The sequence below is a fragment of the Neopsephotus bourkii genome, unplaced genomic scaffold (assembly GCF_033783945.1).
Source record: "Neopsephotus bourkii isolate Nb327-2 ecotype Australia unplaced genomic scaffold, CSIRO-AGI_Nbou_v1 NB_1027, whole genome shotgun sequence".
NCBI classification, from domain to species: Eukaryota; Metazoa; Chordata; class Aves; order Psittaciformes; family Psittacidae; genus Neopsephotus; species Neopsephotus bourkii.
The window spans coordinates 638,385-647,153 of NW_026901516.1; positions in this window are offsets into that span (position 1 = coordinate 638,385).

Below are 8,769 nucleotides of genomic sequence, written 5' to 3' on the forward strand. Positions count from 1 at the left end.
ACTATGGAATAAGTCAGAACTAGAGTAAGTACTTTTAAGCAAATTACTGACACTGTAAGTGCTATATCCAAATTATTATGGAGTTTGGATTTGTTGTAATGAATATTGTTCCTGCTCATGGAAGGGGGGTTGAAACCAGAAGTTCTTTAGGATCCCTTCCAACACAAAACATTCTATGCTTCTAAAAGGTCTTTTCTTTACCTAATTTTATGTAGTTCCCAGCACTTCTTTGTGGTGGTCGTGACATCATTTTACAGTCCTATGAAGGCAGCAGCCTGCATTGTAAAATGCCCATGGCAATGTCCACACCACACTGACAGACATGTAATTCAGCGGGCTGAAGTTGCAGTGGTTGCATCCTCTTAACCCAAACCTGAGTTGCCTGCTAGCTCCAGGTCAGAAGACCAGAAGCTTGTCCTTTTGCCTGTAAATGTGCAGAAAAGGGGCATACAACTCCACACCTCCAGACTTACCCAAGCTAGTTCCTAGCCAGCTAGCTGAGGTAGCCACAGTGGCAAAATCAGCCTCCACTAACCAGCATATTACCTGCCCAGGCTCCAAAGGCCATGTTGCCGCAGCTCCATGAAGCTGTTCTTCAACCAGCTGGATTACACCATCACATCTGCTGAGCGCTGTGCAGACATGGTCTGAATTGCTGTGGGCATTTTACAGCACAGGCAGCACAATGCTGCTACCTTTGTTGTATGTGAGGAAAATGATGGCATGGCCACCACAAAGGAGTGCTGGGAACTACTTCAAATTGGATAATCAGAATACTCTTTTCACTGAAACAAACCCAGGTTCTGTAATAGTTTGGATATAGCACTTGTAGTTTCAGTAATTTGAATATGGGAGTTGCAAATAGAAATCCATCCAATTATAAAAAATCACGCAATTATAAAAGGCAGCGGTCACTGATGCTATCTGCACTGCTGGTAAATACATCAAGAATGTCTTGTGGCCAGTATTTCTACTATTTGATGACCACATGATTATTTTTGGTTAGCTGTTACTATTTCCTTCTTGACTCATTCCTAAAAAGGCACTGGAACATCACAGTCTTATCACTCAGACAGCTGGAACTGCAACTGTCTTTAAATCAGTTTTGCAAACCCACACCCGGAGCATCCCCCCACCAGAAGGGTGTGCGCTCTGTATCTTGTCAGCTTGAAGTCCCCCCTTCTTGTCTGACATGAACCATGCGATCCTGCCTTTCATTTGGGCTTGTTGGGACTGGACTTAGTCTGAGGGGGAGCCATCTGCAATGCATTGGAAATAATGCCACACCACTGGAAGACAAGGGAAGAAATGTTGGCCTTGTGTGGTGGGGGAGATGATCAGTGATTAGTCTGAGCACATACTTTGTTACTGTCTTTTTTCATGTCCTGATCAGACTATTGCAAAACTGCATACGCAGACTCCCCAAAATGAGTCATGTCTGTCAGCGTGGATGTCTGCAAGATGTCTTTGCACAAAGGTGCTGAGCTGTGTGGGAAGCTTGGGGGAAAGGACCACCCTGGCATGGCACAACAGCTTATTTACTAGAGAGCATCTTGGTGGAAAACAGATAGGGGGTAGTGAGTCTGACCCAGCTGTTGGTTAGCTTCCAGGTAAAACGTAGTGGGTTCACTGTGACCCCCAAAGCCCTGCATGCCAGCTTGGCAGCCACGGGGCTGCCCGCCTGTGAAATACATCTCCCCTTGCATCTGCAGGGAGGTGAAGCTGTGCTCTGGAAGGGTAATCACCCAGAGGGGCTCAGGGCACTGGAATGTGATACTCACCACACCTCTGGGACCCCAACCTTTCCTCGCTTGTGGCATATTCCGATGTGTCTGGTTTTAGACCCACTGTCTGTGAGACTTCTCCTGTACACTGAATCCTACACTGGGAGAAGGAGTTGCATTACTCATACATAGTTTCAAAACTGGGGGCAAGCTGAATGGTTTCTTGCTTCCATAGATGTATGACTTCATCCTCTCTATCTTCCAACTTCATGCACTAGGACAGCTAGATTTATAAGATGATGCTCTTTTCTTCAGAGGCAGATCCACACTGCCTTATCACCAGCTGAACAAGAATTCCTTCCTTATCACCTGTTAAGTGGAAGGATCAGTGTGTGCTGAAATGGAGCAGTTATGTGGTGTCTCTTGGTTTCTACCTGTCAGTAAATCAGTTGCATTCAGTTCAGTAACTTGCCTTTTCTTAATATGTTACTTTACTTCTTGTTATTTAAACAAGAAAAAGATGGGTTGGAATGGCAATATTCAAACGTTCTAAAGCACAGCAGGCTAATTCAGTAATGTCTCAATATTGAACAAGTGAAACAATATTTTCCACTCACTGACTCCTGCGCTTTCCGCAGCAGGGCAATTTGCTCAGGTTATTCATAGGGAAGTTGTGATTAGCAGTGAGCTATTAATTGCTGAAACTCTCTGGTTTGCTGCTATTGTCCATAAAGAATGAGAAAATCTTAGGCAGCCCAGTCCATTCCAAGCCCTGCAATTTACACTCACTAAAATACTAGGACCAGAACTATATTCAGAAATTGTTCCATCCTACTCTGTGTGCTTCCTTACTCTGTTTCCTGGAATCTCTTTCCAAGCATTTACTGGGCAATTACTTTACATGCCGAAAGTAACATCTGTGAGACTTACCTTGATTTTTCTAAAGTTTATTCCCCTGTCATTCCTCAAAAAACCCCAAATTACAAACCTGTGTAAAAACTGATATTGAGAAATGGTAACGCAGATTTACACAACTTTCACACTCAATAGCTGTTTCTAGTAGTCTGCCTTTGTCCTTAGGATTTAACTAAATCTCTCACATAAAACAGAATTTGCTAGTACTTGACCTTTGTTTTCAGAGCCCACAAACACAAAAAGCATTTAGAATCAATGACAATGCACAAAACACAGCACACTTCACTTAGTGCTCAGGGCAACACAATGCTCATCCTTTATATGGAGATACCCAGGGTTAAAAAAGGATTAAAAATAAGCCATGGTATTCTCTTCTAGGTCTTCTGAAGAATCATGACCGCTGCTTCAAGCTGATTATACATTATTCAGTCCATCAGCACATGGTGCCCAACACTATTGCTCAAGTAATCTTTTCCTCACTACATAAACTATATCACCGTCCACTCTTAACTTGCCTTCACTGGCTTCCTTCCTGTCTCTTAACTCCTCACTTCAAGCTCTTCATCCTCCATTTAAAGACCAAACACCATCTCCCCCCTCCGTTCCTGACCCTACTTCCCTTTCCTCCCAGCAGGGCTGCCACAGCTTGCTTTGCTCCAGCTGCCTCTCTCCTTTTGTTTGCCAGCTGCTTTCTCCTGCATCCCTTTAGCTTCTCTTTGCACCACTTAAATCCCTTTCCTAGCTGGCTTTTCAGAGATACTTCACACTTTCTCTTTCTTTTCTCACACTGACTTCTTGCTGGTTTATTTTTCTTCTTCTTCACTTTGGTGTTAACATCAGAGATAAGGTGGATCTGTGGTGATTTGTCCTGAAAGAAAAAGTGAGTAAAACTTTAATTCTTGCAAAACTCATTGAAACATCTGAAAATTAACACTCAGAGGAAAAAAAAAATGGTGAGAAGCTAATTAAGGACACGCATGTTCAGTGGCCTGAAACTGTGTAGAAAAAAAACACTGAATGAGAAGCTACAGAGAATAATTTTGCTTCTGGTCAAGGGACAGTAAGCCACACATTAAACATATTCCTTGAATTAGGAGCAGTTTCAAGTCTGAAATTCTTCTTAGCCCTTGCAGGGAGGCCCACAGTGGAAGAAAGGTGTGCTCTTATCACACCAGACAGCCAGGTCTATAATAGTTCCTCCTGTCACTCAGGTCTATAATAGTTCCTTCTGTCACTCTCTTAGTCATTTACCACCCTACAAGCCCCGGGGACCTCCAGTCACAGCTTCTTTCCCACCCAGTGATGGGCTACACCTCTTGCTGCTATTCATGCAGCTGGGGAAAATTTGTCTGCTTCCCCGAGCAATAAAGTGTCTTTCTTGTGTCTTCTAGATCAGTCTTGCTCAGCACAGCTTGCAGCCCCAGGGTTCACAGCCTGGCTTTTAGCTTAACAAGAACCTGGGCATTAAATTAATAATTTATTTTTTTTCCTGTGGGAGTGGAAGGAGCAAAAAAAATACAAACTAATCTATTTAGGGCAAATACTTAAAATTATTTAATTTGTATTGTGACTGATGTTTTTGTCACCAGCATCCTGCAGAAGGGTCACTGTGTTTGCTTTGGCATTTTCAGACCCCCTGTAATATTGCTCATAATTTACACTTCTGAGGGGCTTCTTACATTTATGGCTTCTGGGATGCCTGGTTCTGGCCATATAGCGCAAAACACACATTTTGAAGCCTTCTATAGGAAAAGCAGAAGGTATCCACAAGTTAGGATTGATTAACTTCCTTAGCAAGGAAGACTAGGGGAGATGCATTCTGCATATAAGGTTGGCACTGATCCATTTCCATCCTCCCTGTTGGTTAAACTGGAAAAGACTTTTTTTTTATTATTATTTTCAGAACAGATTATGCTCATAGGTCATTTACACAAATTCATAGAATCATAGAATCACAGAATGGTTTGTGTTGGAAGGGACCTTAAAGGTCATCTAGCTCCAACCCTCTGTCATGGGCAGGGACACCATCCAATACAGCAGGTTGCTCAAAGCCCTGTCCATCCTGGCCTTGAGCACTGCCAGGGATGGGGCAGCCACAGCTGCTCTGACAACCTGTGCCAGTGCCTCACCACCCTCATAGTGAAGAACTTTTCCTAATACCTAATCTAAATATCTGCACAACATCTGAGGACTTGTTGTGGCCTTATATATAACATATAATACATAATATATTTTACTATAATTCTATATTATGTAATCTATTGTATTATATATACTATATAATACTTAAAAATACTATATATAGAATATTTTTAAATATTGTAGTATATAATAGTATATATAGTATATCTATACTATATAGTGTATAATATTTTTCCATATTTTATATATATATACACCATGTACATATGAGTGTATAGGGTGGAATGCACCTCTGCCTCTGCTGGGGCCTCTCCAGCAGCTCTGCTGGCAGGAGCTGCCGCGAGGAGGTGTGACTCACAAAGGTGCTCCCAATCTCTGCAGGCTGTTTCACCAGCTGCCAAGCGCTGCTACAGCCCCTGCGTGGGGACTCTCTTGCTTGTGGCCCTCTGCTGGGCTTTCCACAAGCAGGGGCCTGATTCTGCAGATGGATGAAGGAGGGGAAGGCAGATGTTCTCCCAAAGGAAAGAAAAAAGGTGTGAACTCCAGACGCATCCTGTACCACAACCGCACATGCCTACATAAAATGCTCCTGACATAGCTTCTGCTACAGAAGCTGCCTCTCCGTGTCTTGCTTTTCTGTTGATTTTCCTATGACCAGAAATAGTAAATAACAAACTTGGAATCAAAACCTACACCCACCCCTAAATGTCTCTGCTTTCAACAGAAACCAGTAAAAGGCTGTTTTTCTCCAGCACTTTTACAATAATCTATAAAGCTATTTCCAGATTGCTTGAACCAAGAATAGCCAGAGAATGTCAAGTCCTCCAGTACGTGGCTGCATTCTTCATTTCTCAGTAAGATAGATTTCCAGGCAAGTACACAGGCTTCAACTACTCCGAATATACAGATCAAGAAATGTTATGTGCAAGAGGCAGATAATTTCACCCCCTGCCATGTCCAGAAACAGGCAATATTCTACAACCCAGCTCCTCCACTTCTTCCCATCACATAGGCCAGTCATTTGTTTTCGTTATTCTGTCTTTGTCCAGAGTTTTGACCTCTGATTGACTTTGAAGTTTACATATGAGGAAAAACAGCCAGGCAGCTGCTAAAACAAGCAAAGAGAGATCAAACAGTTCCGAAAGAATTAAAAACAAACAGCTTTTATCTTTTTCTTTTGTGTTTACCAATACATTAACAGATCCAAATAGATGGAGAGATACACAAATGTGCATACGTTTATTTAAATTATAACATTAAAAAATTACATTAGAAGAATATTGTTTAGATTAGCACAGCCGAACATTGAAGTATAAGGAAATTAGGAAAATTAGGAAATATCAGATTAAGATTGCTATGCTAATTTATTTCTGCCAGTGGGTGTGATTATCCTGTGTTGTACAGAATGAGGCATGCATCCTGTGGGAAAGTCTAAAATATGACTGTGTCATGGAAGGGTTTGTAAGAAAACACATGCACATGGGGAGGGACAAAAAGAGATTACCCAGAGACTCTTAAATCTGCTGTTTGCTAATGCATCAGGAACTGACGCGGTACCTTACATGACACTATTTAATAACCGGGGCATAGGGAATCAGATGTCCTGGCTTGTTTTTCTAAGGAGAAAAAAGCCAGAGGAGAGCAGCTCCCTGTGACACGTATCAAGAAATGCTGATTCTTGCCATTTATCCAGTAACACAAGCTGTCATGGCAGGCATTTATTTTGTCAGCTTTAGAGTGGAGGTTTCATGTCAGGCATTAAGTAGTAGGTCCAGATCCTGGAGCTGGAAGAAATCAGGTTTACTTATTTTACTAAACCTTCCTAACCCTATTCTCTTTTAAATTCAGCCCAGAAACTTCATCCTGCTTTTGCTGTGAAGTTTCTCTTAATGCTTCACCACTTATTACTGGTCTAGTGTCAGTGAGTACTGAGGTCTTTAAAGAGGTGATATTGTTCAATTATTGTATTGGCAGATTGCCTTGACCTTTTCTGAGTAAATCAACATGGGAAAAGCAGTGGTAGTTCCCAGTAGTTGCCTTTTCAGTAAACCTCACAGAAATTCACAGAACACAAAAAATTTTGCCTCTGAGATGAATGACTTTGACTTCCAAAGGCCTGCTGAAAACAATAATAGAATCATAGGATAGTTAGGGTTGGAAAGGACCTTAAGATCATCTAGTTCAAACCCCCCTGCCATGGGCAGGGACACCTCACACTAAATCATGTCACTCAAGGCTCTGTCCAACCTGGCCTTGAACACCACCAGGGATGGAGCATTCACAGCTTCCCTGGGCAACCCATTCCAGTGCCTCACCACCCCTACAGTAAAGAACTTCCTCATATCCAGTTTAAACTTCCCCTGTTTAAGTTTTAACCTGTTACCCCTTGTCCTGTCACTACAGTCCCTAATTAAGAATCCATTCCCAGCATCCCTATAGGCCCCCTTTCAGATACTGGAAGGCTGCTATGAGGTCTCCACTCACCCTTCTCTTCTCCAGGCTGAACAGCCCCAGTTTTCTCAGCCTATCTTGTTATGGGAGGTGCTCCAGTCCCCTGATCACCCTCGTGGCCCTCCTCTGGACTTGTTCCAACAGCTCCATGTCCTTTTTATGTTGAGGACACCAGAACTGCACACAGTACTCCAAGTGAGGTCTCATGAGAGCAGAGTAGAGGGGCAGGATCACCTCCTTCGTCCTGCTGGTCACACTCCTTTTGGTGCAGCCCAGGATACAGTTGGCTTTCTGGGCTGTGAGCACACACTGAAGCCGGCTCATGTTCATTTTCTCATCAGCCAACACCCCCAAGTCCTCCGCAGGGCTGCTCTGAATCTCTTCTCTCCCCAACCTGTAGCTGTGCCTGGGATTGCTCAGACCCAGGTGTAGGACCTTGCACTTGGCATGGTTAAACTTCATAAGGTTGGCATCAGCCCACCTCACAAGTGTGTCAAGGTCCCTCTGGATGGCATTCCTTCCCTCCAGTGTATCAACCGAATCACAGAGCTTGGTGTCATCGGCAAACTTGCTGAGGGCGCACTCAATCCCACTGTCCATGTCAGCGACGAAGATGTTAAACAAGACCGGTTCCAACATCGATCCCTGAGGGACACCACTCGTAACTGGTCTCCAGCCGGACATTGAGCCATTGACCACAACTCTTTGTGTGCGGCCATCCAGCCAGTTCTTTATCCACCGAGTGGTCCATCCACCAAATTGATGTCTCTCCAATTTAGAGACAAGGATGTCATGTGGGACAGCATGGAACGCTTTGCACAAGTCCAGGTAGATGACGTCAACTGCTCTACCACTGTCCATCGGTTCTGTAGCCCCATCATAGAAGGCCACCAAATTGTTCAGGCAGGATTTCCCCTTAGTGAAGCCATGCTGGCTGTCACCAAACACCTTGTTGTTTTTCATGTGCCTTAGCATGCCTTCCAGGAGAATCTGCTCGAAGATTTTGCCAGGCACAGAGGTGAGACTGACTGGTCTGTAGTTCCCTGGGTCATCCATTTTCCTCCTCTTGAAAATGGGGGTTATATTTCCCTATTTCCAGTCATTGGGAACTTCACCTGACTGCCATGATTTTTCAAATATGATGGCCAGCGGCTTAGCAACTTCATTCGCCAGCTCCTTCAGGATCTGTGGATGGATTTCATCAGGACCCATGGACTTGTGCACTTTCAGATTTTTAAGATGGTCTCGAACCAGATCCTCTCCTACAGTGGGCCCAAGGTTTTCATTGTCACAGTCCCTGCGTCTGCCTTCCAAGACTTGGGTGGTGTGGTCAGAGCCTTTGCCAGAGAAGACCGAGGCAGAGAAGTCATTCAGAACCTCAGCCTTCTCCAAATCCAGGCTAGCCAGTTCTCCTAATAGCTTCTGGAGAGGGGCCACGTTGTCCCTAGTCTGTCTTTTATTTGCAATGTACCTATAGAAACCCTTCCTGTTATATTTCACATCCCTAGCCAAGTTTAATTCTGACTGGGCCTTAGTT